The sequence below is a fragment of the Chiloscyllium plagiosum genome, unplaced genomic scaffold, assembly GCF_037043375.1.
Source record: "Chiloscyllium plagiosum isolate Xiang-an unplaced genomic scaffold, Cpla_swu_hap1 HiC_scaffold_6, whole genome shotgun sequence".
NCBI lineage: Eukaryota > Metazoa > Chordata > Chondrichthyes > Orectolobiformes > Hemiscylliidae > Chiloscyllium > Chiloscyllium plagiosum.
In genome coordinates, this window is record NW_028270144.1 from 57,408,735 (window position 1) to 57,431,813 (window position 23,079).

Genomic DNA, 23,079 nt, shown 5'->3' on the forward strand with positions numbered 1-23,079 from the left:
TCCGGTTCCTGCTATCCTCGTGCAGTTCTGGTGCCACGTATTCAGGGTGATTGGGGGTGGGCGTCCGGGGAAGGAGGAAGCGGCGGAGGCTTCCGCATTTGCGGAGCGGAGACCACCGGAGTCTCGCTCTTGGCGGAGTCTGAGCCGCTATCAAGAAATTGATCCCGAGCCAGTGCCTGGTAAGTTTTTAGTGGCAGGGCGAGGGGAAAGTTAGCAGGAACCGGGATAGAGTTCACTGGAAACGCAGAAGGGCAGGGGGAAACGGGGAGAGGGTCTGGAGAAGGAGTCGGCGTTCAGATGGACGGGGCGAGAGCGTCGAGAAGGAAGAAGTGGAGAAACAGAGGGAGTCAGAAGGGTTTAGGTTGACAGAGGGAAGCAGAGAATGGATTGGGGTAAGATGGGAGGAGGTGGCGAGAACTGGGTAAAGGGGGTAACGAAATAGCGGGGTTAGGGAAAGTAGAGTGGGTGGGACACTTAATAAAGGGGAGGAGTGTTTTGAGGGAAGAGACAGTGCAGAGAGGGAAGTTTGGGGAAGAGGAGGGAGGACGATTTGGGTCTAAATCGGGCAACGGTAGATTGGGAAGAGTGCAGTTTGGGGACAGTGATGCAATTTGCTGAAAGGCGAGAAGTGTTAGGGGTGGAGTTGAGGGTGCTTGGTAATTTACTGGTGGAATTTTCATATGAAGGAATGTTGATCCGAATAAGACATTTTTTTAAAAAAGTTTTTTTTAAAAGAGACATGATACGGTTGGTAAAAGGGAAGAATCTGCAATTTTGAGCCATTCAAATTTGCATGAATGATGAGGAACAGGAGTTTGATGGTCAGTGGGAAGATAGTGTCCATCCATTGCTAGCCTTAAGCAGTCTATAACTGAAATACACTGGGTATTGAAGTGTTTAAATAGAAGTTAGTGAAGGACATGAGTGAAGAAAATGTGCAATGTTGATAAGTGACTTGAGGTGTAGAATGCCTTGGACATGTGCAAAATGTGTTTTTATTATGCTCCAATCTGGCTTTCTAAAAAGCTTTTGAATTATTTGCCTGTTTGTGAATGATTTTTCAACAATTAGTTTTGTTCAAAAAACACTTTTACTTTAATGAAATGCAGGGACCATAACGTTATCAATGAAAGAATATCTTCTTACGATATGATATAAAGTGGATCTTTAGGCTCAAAGTTTTAAATGAATCCTTAAATATTGCATACAAAATAAGCGCACAGATAAAATGGTGAAGCTCTCTTTGGATGTATTTTACTAACCACCAAGCCACTATGCTGCCCTAATGTCTAGTTCCAGTTCTCATCTTGGAATGCTGTAGGTTTCTGGAAATATTCTTTAGTTCCCTGAGGTTTCTAAATTAGCTGTTTCCTTTTTTATGAAGAGGTCTTTGTGTCTTTCAGTATTTGCCTTGAGGATGTTTGTTTTCTTTGCAGCATATTCATTTAATTTTGCAAGTTACCACTCATAAAAATAGATTTTCGAATCCAAGTTTCGAGTCTTTGGCAGTTATTTTCTTGCTTCTGGGTGGGTGCTTTCCAATGGTTGTATTACCCTTGACCCTCATTGATGTCGTCTTTATCCCATAGCTTACAAAGATTGTAGAAACATAGAAAATAGGAACAGAAGTAAGCCATTCAACCACTGAATCCACTCTGCCATTCAGTATGATCCATGCTGATCCTTTATCTCATTGCCATACTCTTGTGTTCTCCTTGTACATATTGACACCTCTAGCCTCTCAGATCCATTTCTCCATTTCTTTCTTGAATATATTCAGTGACTAGGCTGCCTTATCCTCTGATAACAAATTCCACAGGTTCACCATCTTCTGAGTGTAGAAGTTCCTTCCTATCTCAGCCCAAAATAATCTACCCCTTATCCTGAGACCATGATCCCTTGTTCTGCATCCAGTGTGCAACCTCATCAATGTCCTATACAACTGCAATATAATATCCTAACCTCTATATTCAATGCACTGACTGAAGGCCAGTGTACCAAAAGCCTCCTTCATTGCCCTGTCTACCAGTGACTCCATTTTCAGAGAACCATGCATCTAAACTTCAAGGTCCCTCTGTTCCACCACACTCCTTAAAGGCCTTACCATTTACCATGAAGCTGGTACCTTGATGTGACTTTCCAAAATGCAAGACCTCACATTTGTCTATATTAAACTCCATTTGTCATTTCTTGGCCCACTTCCCCAGCTGATCAAGGTCCTGTTGCAATTTCTGATAACCTTCCTCACTGTCCACGAAACCCTCTATTTTAGTGTCATCTGCAAACTTACTAATCACTCCTTGTATGTTCTTATCTAAATCATTGATATTGATATGGGGTGGCACAGTGGCTCGGTAGTTAGCACTGCTGCCTCACAGCACCAGTCTCTGGTACAGTTTGCACATTCTCCCTGTAACTGCTTGGGTTTCCCCTGGATGCTCTTGTTTCCTCCCACATTCCAAAAATGTGCCAGTTATATGAATTGGCAATGCTAAATTGCCCATAGTGGTCAGGGATATGTGGGTTAGTTGCATTAGTCAAGGGAAATCTAGAGTATTAGAGTGGGTCTGGGTGATTATTCTTTGGAAGCTCAGTTTGGATTGTTGGGCCAAATGGCCCGTTTCTACACTGTAGGGATTCTATGATGATAACAAACAGCAGTGAGCCCAACACTGACTCCTGAGGCACTCCTAGTCACAGGCCTCCAGTCCAACAAGCATCCTTCCCCTGTTACCCTCTGCTCCCAACCACCCAGCTGAATATATATCCAATTTGCAATCTCCCCTTGGATTTCATGCAATCTAAACTTCCAGAGCAGCCTACCATGTGGAACCTTATCAAAGGCCCTACTGAAATCCATATGGCCTGTCGCCCTCAAACTTTCTGGTCACTTCATCAAAAAAGCTCTAACAAATTTGTGAGCCATGATCTCCCACTTATAAAACCACACTGAAGGGCTATTGCCCAAAATGTCGACTCTCCTGCTTCTGAGGCTGCCTGACCTGCTGTAGTCAAACCCTGTATTTCCAAATGTGTGCGTATCTTATCTCTCAGAATCTTCTCAAGTAACTTACGTACCACAAATTAGGCTTACTAGTCTATAGTTCCTGGGTTTTTCTTTGCAGCCCTTTTTGAATAAGGGCACAACATTCGCTACATTCCAGTCTTCTGGGACCTCACCTGTGGTTAATGTTATTGCAAAAATATCAGCCAGGGCCACTGCAATTTCTTCTCGCATCTTGCAGTGTCAGGACCAAGAGATTTATCCATCTATGTACATTCTAATACAGAGGAACCTCAACTATCCGAAGGATGCAGGCGAGGATTGTTTCATTCGGTTTATTGAATACTGGATAACATAGGTTAGCCAAGCATCGGCCTTACGATCTTGGTAGATAATTGCAGTTCCTCTGTGCATCCAACATCACCTGTAGTGATACGGACAGGCCCCAAGATATGATCAGTAACTTCCTCAAGTTGAAAAATGTGTTGTTGGAAAAGCGCTGCAGGTCAGGCAGCATCCAAGGAGCAGGAGAATCAACGTTTCGGGCATAAGCCCTTCTTCAGGAACTTCCCCAAGTTCTCAAGTCTTTCTCCACTGTGAACAGAGGAGAAATATTCATTTAGGACCTTGCTGATCTCCTGTAGTTCTACACATACAAACTTATACACAATATAGAGATTATACACAATCTCTAGTCATATGACAACACAATCTGTATTCATATAACAAATTTACTGTCTCAAGAATCAACCTGGTGAACGTTCACTGTTCTCCCTGTATGGGTTTAGGTAAGGAGACCAAAACTGCGTGTCAGACTTCAGATGCGGCCTCACGAAGGCCCTGTAAAGTTATGTTCCTATACTCAAACCCTCTTGCATCAAGGGCCAATGGATTGCATTCCATCAGCCTATTCCGAGATGTTATTACACACCTTCTGGAGAAATGGGACTTGATACTTGGCCCAGAGGTAGAGATGCTATTGCTGCATCACCAAAGCACACAACAGAAAGTTAATGTTTTGAATCCAGTACATCTCCTCTTAAGATCTGACCATCTACCATGATGGGTTTTGAACCCGTGATGTTGGAGCATGAGCCTGGGCCTTACCTGGACATTACCACTATGCCACTGCCTCCATGAAAAAGATTTTACCTTAGGGGATGCAACTTGTCCCTTTTATAATGAAAAATCAGACCACAACTAGTGACAACATCTGCAGCTTTTTTAGATTGATGATAGTTTAGGGTTTGATATTATAAATGACTTTGCAGTCTTAAAGAAGCGATCTTTGAAGGCAGTGGGCTATAGTTTGTCCTGTTGCCAATCTCCTGTCCTGCCAAGGGCCACACACCCTGGACCGTTGCTACACAACCATCAATGATGGCTACTGTTCCACTCCCTGCTCACACTTTGGTAAATCAGATCAAAAGGCTGTGCTCTTTCTCTCGGCTTACAAGTAGAAACTGCAGTGTGAGGATCAAGTACAGAAAGTTATACGTTTCTGGTCTGAGCTAATCATGACTGCTTGGAGTTGGTGGACTGGAGCATATTCAAGAACTCAGTAGCCAATCTAAATGAGTATGGCACTACCATTACAGATTTCATCATCAGTAAATGTGAAGCGATCTGCATGCCAAAGGAATTAATCTGTGTGTGAAGTTCTTCTTTTCCTGAGGTCATTACACACTTCATGCAACTGCAACACACCAACTTCTGTGAGCAAGCAACCAAATTTATTCAACACAGTACAGTACAAGCTTTGGAGAAGCTCTGAACACTCCTCACCATGCTTGCGAGGTGTGTCCAAGGGTCTTTGCAGAGAAACCTTAAACACCTTGCAAGGCTTAAGGAGTCACGGCAAATGTTCTTCCTGAACAAAGGAAACAGTTAATCCTTTTATACAACATTTTTATATCACAGTTCGTAATGCCAACAAGACAACCCCCAGTCACTCCCTCACAGTCACATGCCACTCAAACTACAATTTTGTATTGTGTGACCACCTCCCCTCCAGAAGCAATATAATGCAAATCATCCCTTAATGGCCAGATCGGATGTGAATTGTATTTTTTTAACTACAGGAAATAGTCAGAATTCCAACTATAGCCGCCTTAATGATTTCTGAAATGGGGATGAAAATGTAAATCATCCCTGAATGGTAAAGGATGAGAACGCAAACCTCCCACATTCCACCTATAAGGCAAAGATACACCACCCTTCCCCCAGGGCATTCAATTTCTTGCAGGTCAGCAGAGCAAATTAACTCTTTAATATCACAAGTGTTCCACAACTGGAAATCATAGATGAACTGGAAGATCCACTACCTACTGAAGTCTGGATCTGAGCTGTGCAAGTCTGGTGACGTTGACCTATATAGGAAATCTAAGTATGATCTTCGCAAAGCCATCAGGGATGCCAAGAGACAAACCAGATGAAACTAGTGTCCCAAACGAACGACATTGATTGTGGCAAGGTTAACACGATATAACAGGCTACAAAGTGAAGTTGAGTAGAATCACTGACAACAGTGAGCTCATAATGACCTCCCCAATGAGCTCAATGTAATCTATGTTTGTTTTGAACAGAAGTGCAATGTAATAACGTCACCTCCCCGAAAGCTTCTGGTGCACCTGTACCCACAGTCACCGCTGCAGACCTCAGTGAACAGACAGAGAGCAACTGGCCTAAATGGAGTCTCTGCATTCAAATCCTTCGTGGACCAGCCGGTGGGAATATTTTGGAACAACTTTAAGCTCTCCTTACTACACTGAGGTTCTCACCTGCCTCAAAAAGATAAGTCATCCCGGTGCTAAAGAAAAATCAAGCATGTGCCTTAATGACTACTGCTTCAGACAAATAATTCTAACAAAACTCCCCTCCAAATTCCAAGACCAAGGACTCCCTGCGCACCCCTCCTCTGATACAGGATCCTCAACTTCCTGACCTGAAGACTGCATCTGTAAGAATGGGTGACAACATTTCCTCTACAATAATCCTCAACACCAATGCCCTGCAGAACTGTGTGCTCAGCCCCTTACTTGTACTACTTATGCAATGTGGGATCGTGTTCAAATAACAAGCCGAATTGGTGAGTGGCAAAAATTTTGTACAGTAGCATAGCTTAAGTTCGCGACGGCAATAAAATCCCCAAGCACAGTTCTTACATACCATAAAATTCCATTTCTCTGGTGTTACATTGTCTTATCTATAATGCACAAAGGTTTGTAGAGCTTCTGTCCTTGGAGACAGGAGATGGGTTAAAGCATGCTAAATGCTGGCTGCTACTTCTGTTGGGATTAAGAGTGTCTGTTCGGACTGCTTGCATAATTAGGAGGTGTTAGTCCTTTTGTCTTTTAAGTTACTAAATGTTAGTTAAAAATGCTAGGCCTATATGCACTAAATAAGTTAGAAATTGTACATATACTTAATGAAAGAATAAAGGATTTTAAACTGATTACTGCAGTTGTATTGTGAGATTTGTTTATTATTTGCTGGTGAGAGTTTCATTAATTCATGCAATTTCATGGAAGCGCTGCTTTGTCAGTTAGTTTCTTAAAGCAATAATAGCCCAGTTGACTGGTACTTATCAGTCTATTCAGGTCCAGGAGATGGTTGGTAAAGGCTTGTTAATATTATAATTTTTGTGGAGACTTAATGGGGATGGTATTGTTCTGTATGCTACACGTAAGACCATAAGACATAGGAGCGGAAGTAAGGCCATTCGGCCCATCGAGTCCACTCCACCATTCAATCATGGCTGATGGGCATTTCAACTCCACTTACCCGCATTCTCCCCGTAGCCCTTAATTCCTTGTGACATCAAGAATTTATCAATTTCTGCCTTGAAGACATTTAGCGTCCCAGCCTCCACTGCACTCTGTGGCAATGAATTCCACAGGCCCACCACTCTCTGGCTGAAGAAATGTCTCCGCATTTCTGTTCTGAATTTACCCCCTCTAATTCTAAGGCTGTGTCCACGGGTCCTAGTCTCCTCATCTAACTGAAACAATTTCCTAGCATCCACCCTTTCCAAGCCATGTATTATCTTGTATGTTTCTATTAGATCTCCCCTTAATCTTCTAAACTCCAATGAATACAATCCCAGGATCCTCAGCCGTTCCTCATATGTTATACCTATCATTCCAGGGATCATCCGTGTGAATCTCCGCTGGACACGCTCCAGTGCCAGTATGTCCTTCCTGAGGTGTGGGGACCAAAACTGGACACAGTACTCCAAATGGGGCCTAACCAGAGCTTTATAAAGTCTCAGTAGCACAACAGTGCTTTTATATTCCAACCCCTTGAGATAATTGACAACATTGCATTCGCTTTCTTAATCACGGACTCAACCTGCATGTTTACCTTTAGAGAATCCTCAACTAGCACTCCCAAATCCCTCTGTACTTTGGCTTTACGAATTTTCTCACCGTTTAGAAAGTAATCCATGCTTCTATTCTTTTTCCCAAAGTGCAAGACCTCGCATTTGCTCACGTTGAATTCCATCAACCATTTCCTGGACCACTCCTCCAAACTGTCTAGATCCTTCTGCAGCCTCCCCACTTCCTCAGTACTACCTGCCTGTCCACCTAACTTTGTATCGTCGGCAAACTTCGCTAGAATGCCCCCAGTCCCTTCATCCAGATCATTAATATATAATGTGAACAGCTGCGGCCCTAACACTGAACCCTGCGGGACACCCCTTGTCACCGGCTGCCATTCCGAAAAAGAACCTTTTATCTCAACTCTCTGCCTCCTGTCAGACAGCCAATCCTCTATCCATACCAGTAGCTCACCTCGAACACCATGTGCCCTCATCTTGCTCAGCAGCCTCCCATGTGGCACCTTATCAAAGGCCTTTTGGAAGTCTAGGTAGACCACATCCACTGGGTTTCCCTCGTCTAACCTACTTGTCACCTCTTCAAAGAACTTCAACAGGTTTGTCAGGCACGACCTCCCCTTACTAAATCCATGTTGACTTGTTCTAATCCGACCCTGCTCTTCCAAGAATTTAGAAACCTCATCCTTAATGATGGATTCTAGAATTTTACCAACAACCGAGGTTAGGCTAATTGGCCTATAATTTTCCATCTTTTGCCTTGATCCTTTCTTGAGCAAGGGGGTTACAACAGCGATCTTCCAATCTTTCCCGGACTCCAGTGACTTTTGAAAGATCTCAACCAACGCCTCCGCTATTTCCTCAGCCACCTCCCTCAGAACTCTAGGATGTAACCCATCAGGGCCAGGAGATTTATCAATTTTAAGACCTTTTAGCTTTTCTAGCACTTTCTCTTTTGTAATGGCAACCATACTCAACTCAGCCCCCGACTCCCTTTAATTGTTGGGATATTACTCATGTCTTCCACTGTGAAGACTGACGCAAAGTACTTATTAAGTTCTCCTGCTATTTCCTTATCTCCCATCACTAGGCTTCAGCATCAGTTTGAAGTGGCCCAATGTCTACTTTTGCCTGTCGTTTGTTTCTTATGTATTGAAAGAAACGTTTACTATTATTTCTAATATTACTGGCTAGCCTACCTTCATATTTGATCCTCTCCTTCCTTATTTCTCTATTTGTTATCCTCTGTTTGTTTTTGTAGCCTTCCCAATCTTCTGATTTCCCAGTGCTCTTGGCCACTTTATAGGCTCTCTCTTTTTCTTTAATAGATTTCCTGACTTCCTTTGTCAGCCATGGCTGTCTAAGCCCTCCCCAGATAATCTTTCTCTTGGGGATGAACCTCTGTACAGTGTCCTCAATTATACCCACAAACTCCTGCCATTTTTGCTCTACTGTCTTCCCTGCTAGGCTCTGCTTCCAGTCTATTTTCGTCAGTTCCTCTCTTATGCCCTCATAATTACCTTTATTTAACTGTAACACCATTACATCCGATTTTGCCTTCTCTCTTTCAAACTGCAGACTGAACTCTACCATATTATGATCGCTGCTTTCGAAGTGTTCCCTTACTTTAAGATTTTTTATGAAGTCTGGTTCATTACATAGCACTAAGTCCAGAATAGCCTGCTCCCTTGTGGGCTCCATGACAAGCTGTTCCAAAAAGCCATCCTGTAAGCATTCCATGAATTCCCTTTCCTTAGATCCACTGTATTCAAGAGGTAAACACCCCTTATAGCAAGGGCTGATAAGGTATGAAAATGTTGTAATGGATTTGAAAGGGTTTTTTTTTAGTTTGGTCTGTCTTATGATGTAAAATATAGCACAGAACTGCAGTTTTATGAATGAATAAAACTGTTATAGTAGGGAGTTATGATTGAAACAGGAATATAGTATTCGCTTGCGTGGGTTAGTAAAGGAGTTATAAATGAACGGGAACCTGGTATTAATGTAGTGAGCTGGTGAGAGAGTTAATAAAGATGACCTAAAACACAATATTTCACAGCACACACAACTTTGTGTGGCCAAATCCAGCTCTAACTCTGTTTACAGATTTGTTGATGATACCACCGTAATGGATCGGATGTCAAACAATATTGAGACAGAGTGCAAGAAGGAGATATCCAGCTTCGTGTCATGGTATTAAACCAACGATCTTTCCCTCAATGTCAGCAAAATGAAGGAGCTGATCATTGACTTCAGGAAGCAGAGTGGAGGACGTGTCACAGTCTATATCAATGGTGTTGAGGTGGAGATGGTCATGAGTGTCAAGCTTCAAGGAGTAAATATCACTAATGATCTACTCTGGTCATCCACGCCAACTCTGCAGTCACAAAAGCACACCAATGCCTCTACTTCCTCAGAAGGCTAAGGGAATTCAGCATGTCCAAAATGATTCTTAGCAATTTTTATAGATGCTTTACAGAAAGCATCCAATCCTGATACATGGTAGTTTGGTATGGCAACTGCACTGCACAAGATTGCAAGAAATTAGAGTTGTGAACGTAGCCCAGTCCATCATGAAAACCAGCCTTCCTTCCATTGACTTCATTTACGTTTCCCGCTGCCTTGGAAAGTAGCCAATTTAATCAAACTCCCACCCCAATTATACTCTCTTCTATTCGGCAGAAGGTACAAAAGTTTGAAAACACATACCAACAGGTTTAAAATAGCTTGATTTGATTTTTATTGTCGCATACTCAATTACAAAAGTACAGGAGTACATTGAAAAGTATATAACATTGCCGCATAAGATTACATTACATTACATTACAGTGTGGAAACAGGCCCTTCGGCCCAACAAGTCCACACTGACCCGCCGAAGCGCAACCCACCCATACCCCTACATTTACCCCTTACCTAACACTACGGGCAATTTAGCATAGCCAATTCACCTGACCTGCACATCTTTGGATTGTGGGAGGAAACCGGAGCACCTAGAGGAAACCCACGCAGACACGGGGAGAATGTGCAAACTCCACACAGTCACCTGAGGTGGGAATTGAACCCGGGTCTCAGGCGCTGTGAGGCAGCAGTGCTAACCACTGTGCCACCGTGCCGTCCACATAAGGCATCATCTTGGGTACAAGTACCTAGGTACAGAATCTCATGAACAAGGTTAAAAGTTAAATGTTGCAATAGTTATAATATTGTGACACCTTAGTTTAAGTTGTGTTTGTGTTTGCAAGATTAGTAGGGATTCTATGATTGTAGAGAAACCTTTTAATATTTGTAGATAAGAGACTTAGTCAATCTTTCTTTCTTTGAACACCTAGAATCATAGAATCCACACAGTGTGGAAGCAGGCCATTCAGCATATCAAGTCCACACTGATCCTCCGAAGAGCATCCCACCCTCTTACCTTATCCCTGTAATCCTAGAGCTAATCCACCTAATCTGCACATTGTTTGGACTGTGGGAGGAAACCAGGGCACCCAGAGGAAACACCGCAGCATGAGGGGAATGTGCAAATTCTACACAGTCAGTTGTCTGAGGGTGGAATTGAACCCCGGTCCCTGGCATGTGAGGCAGCAGTGCTACCCACTGAACCACCATGCCACCATTTTAAAAGGACCATGCCTAACAGAAGGAAAGCGTAAATTCAAATGCAGTAGCAAGGAGGTATTAAATGCATCACATTTAGTAGGAGCACAAAAGAATGAAATACATAAACTATTCTAGATTCTATGACTAATAATATTGAGATATAATATAGTCTCATTTCGCATCAACACATCTATGGCAATATGATGTCTCATACAAAATATAAAGTGCAGAGAGAATTTGTTTTATCCTTTTGTGGCACTGCCAATAGGGTCTTTACAATAGGTTGTAATTTTCTGTATTTAGTATCTTAATTGTTTAGTATTGCTGTTGAGGTTGTTAGTTAAATGACAGATGTGGCAGTAGGACATGAGTAAATGAGGAGTCTGTTAACTTATTTGTTTTTTACATCATTTTAAAAAAATATTTTATCATTTCCCCCTTATTTGAATTGGGGCCATACTTTCTTGGTGGGAAAAAAAGTTAATTGTGCCATTCTCTTATGCGGGCCTTGCCAGGAATGTGCATTGTCTTTCACTTGGGCAGTATGCTTTTGTGAGGATGTTCCTTTTTGAAGGTGGTGTTTCAATCCTGAAAAATCAGTGAAGTTGTGACATTATTTTAATCACCATGTTTGGCAAAATACTTGTCAGGACTTTACAAAGACCTGATTTATTTTCAAAATTTTGGAATGTTAGGTAATTAAAATCTAGACAGTTTAATCTTATTCCATGAAATTGCATTGAGAGTTTTTTTTTTACAGTGAATATAACAATCTTTCTTGGAATAATGCATACTTGGAAATGTTATTGTATTTTGATACAGTCTGTGAGGTAGAGTTCTATCAGTAGCTTTCAACGCTTAACCAGGAACTACACTTAATACACAGTGTCTTGCAACATACATAGCCATTGTTTTTAGTGGGATGAATACATAAGGCTAAAATAGTAATTGTTGACTCAGTGTTTGACTATTTTCAGTGTGATTTCATAAAGTTTTTAGTTCTGAATTCAGTTTGCTGAAAATTAAGCTGCCAGAACACTTAGGAACGCGGGGAGCTGTACCTCATCTTGTGCTCTTGGGTGGTAAATTGAGAGACTTGTTTTGTTTTTATTTCATGGACATCTTCTAATGCTAATTATAAATTTGGGTGGGCAACATTTCATTGTCAATTTTAAGACCATGTAAGGAACTGAATCCCATTGTACTACAGAGTAAATTGCTTGAATTTCTAAATAGTTGTGAGTATTGCGATGTATTCTAGTGCTCAGATGACACTACAGCCTTTAGTAGAAACTGCATTACTCAGTCATATTGCAATATAAAATGATCCTAATAATTGAAAATTTTGAATTTGTAATATAATTGGTTTCCAGTTGGGAGATAATTTTATTTATATTGAATCTGGTTGTCTGTCCATCTCTGTATATTAAATGTGTTTTATTCAGTTTCTGTGTAGATTAATCCATTTAAAATGACTTTCCAAGCATTTTCCCCAATGTACACCATTTTGAGGCTTGAAAATTGGTGCAGTATCTCCTGAGTGCTGTGACAGTGGGTGCATGCAGGAGCAGAGATACACCTGTTGTAATCCAGTCAAGAGTTCCACATCAGCTATTGGTGTCTCATAACTTGCCACTCCAAAATTTCAGCTTTCACCTCCAATTCAGGCCCAAACTGCACTTCGGAAGCTCTGGTATTTAGTATCTGATTTTACTTACCAATTTTATATTGCATAGCAATCTGCATGTTGCACATCTGCATGTAATTGACTTCATGTTTTGAATTCGCAGAATAATGACCAAGTACAGCAAATCAGAACAAACAAATCAACATAAAATAAACAGGAATAATGTCTTTCAAGCAACAATTTTTTCAATATCTGTAGTTATTAGATATCAAAAGGGGCAGCGAAATTGGTTCAGACATTTTTGTGTGTAAAAATTTTAGTTTTTGAAGTTTTTATCATGATTTACAATATTAAATTCAAAATCTGTCATTAAGATAAACTTAACATGTCTGTAACAATATTTTTTGGAAAGAAGCTCGAGAGTTTCCAGGAGAACCAGCACAGCTTACTGAGATCATTACCTTCAGAGCTACCAACATTTTGAGCATTTTTCCAATTACATTCATGACTCTACTTCAGCAACACTACAGCAATTATAAAATACTTTGAAAAGCTCTGAATGGTGCTGGATGAGTGCAAGTTATTTTAATTATGGTAATTAGTTTTTATTTATAAATTACCAAACTAGCAAAGCATGAACTTATTAACAATTTCTGTTAACTTCAGAAGGGATGTAATGACCTTGTGTGAGATATTAGGCAAGGCTTGAAATTTACAGGAAACTACCAGCAAGTTAGGATGACCTACCAGAAGATTTTTACAGTTCATAACACATTGGATTTTGTTGCTGCTGTGCCTTATTTACTGTACTACTTACAAAAGTCAGAATCCATAAGACTTTATGGAGAAGCTTATGTAGAATATATGATACAAAAAAGCGCTGTTTGGTGCAACTAATTAGTTCATGCTTACATGTATTTTCCACTTGGGCCTAATCCCTCCTTTGTTCATCTAAGTCTATTGTGATATTTTTCTTCCCTTCTCTCTCCAATGTTTATTTGGCTTCACCTTGACTGTATTGCTTGAAACTGCTAAACTCAAAGAACTGGGGATCTTGAACAAGGACAGAAATTGCTGGCAAAACCACTTCTGATGATGAGTCACTGGACTCAAAACTTTCTTCCCACCAGGGCTGCCTGACCTGTTGAGTTTTGCCAGTTTGCCTGTTTCTGTTTTTGTTCCAGTTGAAACTTCTGTTCACCTTTGGACGTCATCTCAATTACATCAAGGCTTCCAGATCTGACTTGCATCTGTAAGACTCAGTGGTGATTCCTTGTTCCCTAAATCTTCGCAAGTCCTGAATCTCCCTTCCTTTCATATAGGAAAACAACTCTGCTTGTTCACCCAGGGCAGTCCTTTTTTGCTCTTCACGGTAGCAGCTTTTTCTTGCAAACAGCAGCATCAATTTTTTATGTCTGGGTCTCTGAAAGCAACTGCCCATTTATTGGGCGTCACTTCAGAAAGGCGCCAAAGCTTTTACTTGATATTTCAATAGGTTTCTGTTTCAGTTTCGCCCTACGGCAACCAGATCACAGAGTCCAGTGTTTAGTATTCCATCCCCCTTTGCAGGGACAAAGAAACTGCAGATGCTGGAATCCAAAGTAGACAAGTAGGAGGCTGGAAAAACACAGCAAGCCAGGTAGCATCAGGAGGTGGAGAAGTTGACATTTGTCAGGTATAACCCTTCAGGAGTGGAGGTGGGGATTGGGGGAGCTGCAGATAAAAAGGTGGTAAAACCAAACGCAGTGCCCTTTTCTCTCTCTTTCCCCCCCCCCCCCCCCCCCCCCAAGCTATTGGCAGTTTTCCCCCTACCCTCACCTCTGTTCCTGAAGAAGGGTTATACCTGAAACGTTGACTTCTCCACCTCGTGACCCCCCCCCCCCCCCCCACCACCCCCACACCTCCTTTGCAGAGCACGCTGTTTTATCCTTGCCTTGAAAGGATACATTTTAAAATAAACATTTTGTGAAGTCCAGCATTTGGACCAATGTATAGATAGTCTATTCAGGCCAGGATTTCTGTCAAGGAGAAAATGAAGACTGCAGAGGCTGGAAATCAGAGTCGAGAGTGTGGTGCTAGAAAAGCACAGTAGGTCAAGCCGCATCTGAGGAGCAGGAGAATTGACGTTTTGGGCATAAGCCCTTCATCAGGCACCACGCTCTCGACCCAGGATTTCAGTCCTCAAATTAACGAGTTTATTCAGTACATTTCCTTTCGTTTATTTAAAACGAGCTTATCTCATCATTGAATATCATATTGACCTGTTTCATCTCCTTGATATACATGTGATGGTATTTTTAATGTTTCTGCTATCTGCCTCTGATATTCTTCTGTCTATCCGTTAATGGTTTTATTCTCAGCAAAACCTGATGTGCTTGTAAAATATTTGTTTGTTTTATTCTTGATGACTTAATTTCATAGATCCTCTTTGCCTTTGCTTTTTCCTTCTCAACTAACTTCTTTGTACATGCTTATCATGCACTCAGCTGTGTGTGCATTTAGTGTAAGCCTCATTCCTAACCCTCTGTTATTACCATAACTTTATTCACCCATGGAGTCTTAAATTTTAAGTTTGTCCTTTCCTTGTAGTATATAGGAATTTATTTTAGGAATATATTTTCTCTGCATTTTGTTAAACACCCAGTTAAAACATTTCCCATTGTTTGTTCACATTATTGTTCACTGGAGAGTCAGAGTTGTACAGCCTGAACACATCCTTCGGTCCAACTTGTTCACGCAAACTAGATATCCTAAATTAATCTAGTTCCATTTGCCAGTATTTGGCCCATATCCCTCTGAAGTCTTTCTATTTGTGTAGAAAGTAAGGTCTGCAGATGCTGGAGATCAGAGCTGGAAAAGCGCAGCAGGTCAGGCAGCATCCAGGGAACAGGAGAATCGACGTTTCGGGCATAAGCCCTTCTTCAGGAATGAGGAAAGTTTGTCCAGCAGGCTAAGATAAAAGGTAGGGAGGAGGGACTTGTGGGAGGGGCGTCGGAAATGTGATAGGTGGAAAGAGGTCGAGGTGAGGGTGATAGGTCAGACTGGGGTGGGGGCGGAGAGGTCGGGAAGAAGATCTCAGGTTAGGAAGGCGGTGCTGAATTTGATGGATTTGACTGAGACAGGGTGGGGGGAGGGGAAATGAGGAAACTGGTGAAATCCGAGTTCATCCCTTGTGGTTGGAGGGTTCCTAGCCGGAAGATGAGGCGTTCTTCCTCCAACCGTCGTTTTGTTGTGGTCTGACGATGGAGGAGTCCAAAGACCTGCATATCCTTGGTGGAGTGGGAGGGGGAATTGAAATGTTGAGCTACAGGGTGGTTGGGTTGGTTGGTCCGGGTGTCCCAGAGGTGTTCTCTGAAACGCTCCTCAAGTAGCCGGCCTGTCTCCCCAATATAGAGGAGGCCACATCGGGTGCAGAGGATGCAATAGATGATATGTGTGGAGGTGCAGGTGAATCTGTGGCGGATATGGAAGTTTCCTTTGGGGCCTTGGAGGGAGGTGAGGGGGGAGGTGTGGGCGCAAGTCTTGCACCTCCTGCGGTTGCAGGGGAAGGTGCCGGGAGTGGAGGTTGGGTTGGTGGGGGGTGTGGATCTGACGAGGGAGTCACGGAGGGAGTGGTCTTTACGGAATGCTGATAGGGGAGAGGAGGGAAATATATCCTTGGTGGTGGGGTCCGTTTGGAGGTAGCGAAAATGGCGGCGGATGATGCGCTGTACATGGAGATTGGTGGGGTGGTAGGTGAGGACCAGTGGGGTTCTGTCCTGGTGGCGGTTGGAGGGGCGGGGTTCAAGGGCGGAGGAGCAGGAAGTGGAAGAGATGCGGTGGAGGGCATCGTCGACCACGTCGGGGGGGAAATTGTGGTCCTTGAAGAAGGAGGCCATCTGGGTTGTGCGTTTTTGGAACTGCTCCTCCTGGGAGCAGATGCGGCGGAGTCGAAGGAATTGGGAGAATGGGATGGCGTTTTTACAGGGGGCAGGATGGGAGGAGGTGTAGTCCAGGTAGCTGTGGGAGTCGGTCGGTTTGTAGTAGATGTCCGTTTTGATTCGGTTGCCTGAGATAGAAATAGAAAGGTCGAGGAAGGGGAGGGAGGAATCTGAGACTGTCCAGGTGAATTTGAGGTCAGGGTGGAAGGTGTTGGTGAAGTGGATGAACTGTTCAACCTCCTCGTGGGAGCACGAGGCGGCGCCGATACAGTCATCGATGTAGCGGAGGAAAAGATGGGGGCTGGGGCCAGTGTAGTTGCGGACGATGGATTGTTCCACATATCCTACGAAGAGGCAGGCATAGCTGGGGCCCATGCGGGTGCCCATGGCTACTCCTTTCGTTTGGAGGAAGTGGGAGGATTGGAAAGAGAAGTTGTTCAGGGTGAGGACCAGTTCAGTCAGTCGAAGGAGGGTGTCAGTAGAAGGGTACTGGTTGGTACGGCGGGAAAGAAAGAAGCGGAGGGCTTTGAGTCCTTCGTGATGGGGGATGGAGGTGTACAGGGACTGGATGTCCATGGTGAAAATAAGGCGTTGGGGACCGGGGAAGCGAAAATCATGGAGCAGGTGGAGGGCATGGGTGGTGTCCCGAACATAGGTGGGGAGTTCTTGGACTAAGGGGGACAGGACGGTGTCAAGGTACGCAGAGATGAGTTCGGTGGGGCAGGAGCAGGCGGAGACAATGGGTCGGCCGGGGCAGTCAGGTTTGTGGATTTTGGGCAGGAGGTAGAAGCGGGAGGTGCGGGGTTGTGGGACTATGAGGTTGGAGGCGGTGGATGGGAGATCCCCCGAGGTGATGAGGTTATGGACGGTCTGGGAGATGATGGTTTGGTGGTGTGGGGTGGGGTCATGGTCAAGGGGGCAGTAGGAGGAGGTATCTGCGAGCTGGCGTTTGGCCTCAGCAGTGTAGAGGTCGGTGCGCCAAACTACTACCGCGCCTCCCTTGTCTGCTGGTTTGATAGTGAGGTTGGGGTTGCAACGGAGTGAGTGGAGGGCTGCGCATTCCGAGGGTGAGAGGTTGGAGTGGGTGAGTGGGGTGGGGGAGTTCAGGTGGCGGTTAATATCGCGGCGGCAGTTGGCTATGAAGAGGTCGAGGGCAGGTAGGAGGCCAACACTGGGTGTCCAGGTAGATGGGGTGTGTTGGAGGCGGGAGAAGGGGTCGTCAGAGGGTGGGCGGGAGTCTTGGTTAAAGAAGTGGGCATGGAGGCGAAGGCGGCGGAAGAATTGTTCAATGTCACGCCGCGTGTCCTATTTGTGTACCCATCCAGATGTCTTTTAAGTGTTATAATTGTACCAGCCTCCACCATCTTCTCTGGCAACTCATTTTACGCACTCACCACCCTCTACATGAAAAAGTTGCCCCTTAGGTCCCTTTTAAATCTTTTCCCTCTCACCTTAAGCCTATGGCCTCTAATTTTGAACTCCCCTATCCTGGGAAAAAGACCTTAGCTATTTACCCTAACCATGGCCCACATGATTTTATAAACCTCTAAGGTAGCCCTCAGCTTCCGATATTCCAGGGAAAGTGGCCCCAGTCTATTCCACTTCTCTCTATAGCTCAAACTGTCCAACTCTGACAACATCCTTGTAATCCTTTTCTGAACCTTTTCAGATTTAATTATAGTCTTAATGTAACCAATTATAGTTGTCCAGTTTATTTTTCCACATTCTATTGTTAGTCACTTCACATCAGCTTAGCTTCAACAGAATAACTTTTGAAAATGTGTTCACTCATGGGACAGAAGCATTACTGGCTAAGCATTCATTGCCTGACCCTAGTTATCCTTGAGAAGGTTGTGGTGGTGAGTTGCTTTCTTGAACCGCCACAAGCCAGGCAATGTAGGTAGACCCACAGGAAGGGAACTTCAGAATTTTGACAGCAATAGTGACGGATCAGCAATTTCATTCCAAGTCAGGGTGATGAGTTGTTTGAAGGGGAATATACAGATTGTGATGTTTTTGTTTCTGCTGCCCATATTCTTTTAGATGGAAGTGGTTCTGGGTTTGGAAGGTGCTGTGAAACGATAATTGGTGAATTTCTGTAGTGCACCTTGTAGATGGTGCATACTGCTCCTATTGAGCATTGTTAGGGGAGGAAGTGGAAGTTTGTGAATTTCGTGTGAATCAAGCAGCTGCTTTGTCTTTGACGTCAAGCGTCTTGAGTATTGCAGTTGCACTCATGCACAATATTCCATCAATGGCAGACAGGTGAACTACTTGGAATAACCCAAGCCTCTGGCTTGCTCTTCTAGCCACTGTACTTATATATTGAGACCTTGAGTTTCTGGTCAATGATAAGCCCTGGGATGTTGATAGTGGGGGATTTATTGATGGTAACATCATTCAGTCTCAAGGGCAGTGGTTAGATTGTCTCTTATTGGATATGGTCATTGCCTGTCATTTGTGTGGCATGCAAGTTACTTGCCTCTTGTCAGCCAACCCTGAATATTGTCCAGATCTTGTTGCATTTGGACATGGACTGCTTCAGTATCTGAGGAGTTGTGCGGAACATTATACAATAATAGCAAACCTTATGATAGAGGGAAGGCTATTGATGAAGCAGCTGAAGTTGGTTTGGCCTAGGGCATTACCCTGAGGAACAGTCTGAAATGACTACTGTCCAACAACCAACATCTTCCTACATTGTAAGTCTGACTCCCACAAGCAGAGAGTTTGTTCCTTGATGTGCATTGATTCCAATTTTGCTCGGGCTTCTTGATGCCACTCTTGGTCAAATGAGACCTTGATGTCACCTCTGGAATTCAACTTTTCTTTCTTCCATAGGACATACCTAGGCAACTTTTCATTTTTGGGTAGTTACCAGTGTTGTAGGTGTACTGGACAAGTTTGGCTGGGTGAGTGGCAAGTTTGGGGCAAGTCTTAAGTATTATTGTCAGAATGTTATCAGGGCCCATTGCCATTGTTGTATCTGGTATGTCCAACAGTTCTTGCTATCATGCGGAGTGAATTGAATTGGCTAAAGATTGGTATCTGTGATTCTGGGACCACTGGAGGAGGCTGAGATGAATCATCCACTCAGCATGACTGGATGAAGAGCACTGTGAATGCTGCAGTTTTGTATTTTGCTTTGATCTGCTGGTTCTCTTCCATCATTTGATGATGTGGAAGTGCAGGTGTTGGACTGAAGTGGACAAAGTTAAAAACCACACAACACCAGGTTATAGTCCAGCAGGTTTATTTGGAAGTACAACCTTTTGGAGTGCTGCTGCTTCATCAGGTACCTAATGAAGGAGCAGCATTCTGAAAGCTTGTGCTTCCAAATAAACCTGTTGGACTATAACCTGGTGTTGTGATTTTTAGCATCATTGAGGACAGGAGGCATTTGTGGAGCTGACTCTATATTGTTTAATTGTCCATCATCTTTCACGACTGGATGTGGCAGGATTGCAGAACTCCAATCAATCAGTTGGTTATGGGATAGCTTAGCTTTGCCTATTACTTGCAGCTTATTCTGTTTGACATGTAAGTAGTCCTGTTTAGTAGCTGCTTTAGAACATAGAACAATACAGCGCAGAACAGGCCCTTTGGCCCTTGATGTTGCGCCGACCTGTGAACTATTCTCAGCTTGTCCCCTACACTATCCAAAAATCATCCATGTGCTTATCTAAGGATTGTTTTAAATCTCCCTAATGTGGCTGCGTTGACTACATTAGCAGGTTAGGGCATTCCACGTCCTTACCACTCTCTGCCTAAAGAACCTGCCTCTGACATCTGTCTTAAATCTATCACCCCTCAATTTGTAGTTATGCCCCCTTGTACAAGCTGACGTCATCATCCTAGGAAAATGTCTTTCATTGTCTACCCTATCTAATTCTCTGATCATCTTGTATCAAATCCGCCCCCCTTAGCCGCCACCTTTCCAATGAGAACAGACCTAAGTCTCTCAGCCTTTCCTCATAAGACCTTCCCTCCAGACCAGGCAACATCCTGGTAAATCTCCTCTGCACCTTTTCCAATGCTTCCATATCCTTCCTGTAATGGGGTGACCAGAACTGTACACCATATTCCAAGTATGATCGCACCAGTGTGACACTTCAGGTTGACACTTCATTTTTTAGGTATGCCTGCACTGCTCCTGGCATGTCCTCCTGCATTTTCCAATAAACCATTGTTTAACTCTAGCTTCTTGGTAATGTTGAGTGGGAGACGTACTGGGCAATGAGGTTGCAGATTGTATTGGAGTATGATTCTGCTGTTGTTGATGGCCTGTAGAGTCTCATTGATTCCCAATCTTGAGTTGCTAGATCTGTTCGAAGTCTGCCCACTTAGCATAGTGATAGTGCCACACAACATGATAAAAGGTATTTTCACTGTAAAGATGGGACTTTGTCTCCTCAAGAACTGTATGATGGTTACGCTTAGCACACTGTCGTGGGTAGATGTGTCTGCAGCCAGGATGAGGCCAAGTATATTTTTCACTCTTGGTTGGTTCCCTCACTATTTGCCACAGATCCAATCTAGCAGCTATGTCTTTTAAGACCTGTTCCAACTTTATTAATATTGCTGCTAACTAGCTACTTTTAGTGGTGGACATTGAAATCCCCCACCAAGAATATTTTGTGCCCTAGCCACCCTTGGTGCTTCCTCAGTGTTGTTCAACATGATTCATCAACTGTGGGAGGATGGTACTTGTAATCAGCAGGACGTTTCCTTGCCTATATTTAACTTGATGCCATCTGACTTCATGAGGGCTGGAGTCAATTGTTGAGGACTCCCAGAGCAACTCTATCCAGACTGCACACCACTGTGCTGCCACTTCTGCTGGATCTGTCCTGCTGGTAGGATAGTACATAGCCAGGGATGGTGATAGTTGATTTTTATGGTCTTGATTTTATCATTCTTTTGTCATTCTTTCTGTCATCCCAGTTTTAAGCAACATTAGAGAGTATGGCGCTTTGCTGGTGGCTAGGTCCAGCAGAGAATGCAAATTAAGAAATGTCCAAACTTGTTCTAACAATCTTCAGTTGTCAAAAGCTTTTTTATTAAATATTTGGCCATTTGCAGATATGAGTGTTGCACAGATAAGGAGAGGTGTTCAAGATGTTGTAATTTGATGTTGTACAAATGTATTGCTTTAGCTCATTTAATTGTGTTCATGAAATTTCTTAGAATCTTATTTATGCAGTACTTGTGGGCGGCACGGTGGCACAGTGGTTAGCACTGCTGCCTCACAGCGCCAGAGACCCGGGTTCAATTCCCGCCTCAGGGGACTGACTGTGTGGAGTTTGCACGTTCTCCCCGTGTCTGCGTGGGTTTCCTCCGGGTGCTCCGGTTTCTTCCCACAGTCCAAAGATGTGCAGGTCAGGTGAATTGGCCATGCTAAATTGCCCATAGTGTTAGGTAAGGGGTAAATGTAAGGGTATGGGTGGGTTGCGCTTCGGCGGGTCGGTGTGGACTTGTTGGGCCGAAGGGCCTGTTTCCACACTGTAAAGTAATCTAATGTAATCTAATCTAAATGCTAAAAAAATATATAATTTTTGTCCCAAATTAATGTTTATTCTTCTGACCAGTACACACACTTAGCCATATCAGAAGAATTCTATATTGCACAAGATAATATACTGTCGCTGTAATCTCAGTAATAGTGAATTCCATGTTTATTAATGGGAAACAATTTTGTCTTTGACTTTCCAGCAAGTTCACACTTAGGCACTAAATATTTTCATCCTGCATGATTAGCCAGATAATTCTGTAAAATCTACCATGTTTTTGTTTTACAGAACAGGGATGATCAAATACAAAAGTTGAATTTAACATTGGACAAACAGTACAGATCAAGAAGAGAACCGAAACAACCAACTAGTTTCTGAAAATCAAATAAAAACATTGTGAATCCTATCGTTTATTTTCAACAATCAAAATGAGGCAGCTGAAAGGAAAACCAAGAAAAGAAACTTCAAAAGACAAAAAAGAAAGGAGGCAAGCCATGCAAGAGGCTCGCAGTCAGATTACCACCATAGTGTTTCCCACATTAGCTGTGGTTGTCCTATTGATTGTTTTGTTTGTTTACGTGGCCACACGACCAACCATTGCATGAAAGAAATATTACAGAGCATTTTATGAAGAAATTTCATCTTGGCTGCAGTGGATTAAAATTGAGTAAATCCAACCAGAGCGCTTCAATTATGGAAACATTTGTTCAAATTTAATTACATGTTTTTAAAAGTATTGTTTCCCAGTGGTACAGTATATACATGCTCATTTCTCTTATGTGCCTTTGAACCATTTGCTAGGACATCCTTGTTTGCCCCTTTAAAAGAATTTGGAAGCATTTCTTGTATCCTCTATAGAAGAAATTAAGTGTAACCTAACTAATACTGTAATTCAAAAGAATTGTCTGAGGCCATTTTGTTGCAATGTCTGTACAGTAGTATTGTCTTAAACAAACTTTTACAATGAATTTCACCACTCTTGCCAAAGGATAATCCATTCTTGTTTTGGAAGCATATCACTTGAAATACAATGATTATAAATTGTAAATGTTTATTTTTAGAATAAAATCAAAATGTTCATA

General features: G+C 43.0%; 1 long non-coding RNA gene across 1 annotated transcript; it reads left to right on the forward strand.

The window, feature by feature from the left end:
• Nucleotides 1-23,079, forward strand: LOC148149770 (uncharacterized). The gene is made up of 2 exons (XR_015757421.1): nt 1-179; nt 22,286-23,079. It is a non-coding gene; the product is annotated as an uncharacterized LOC148149770 (long non-coding RNA).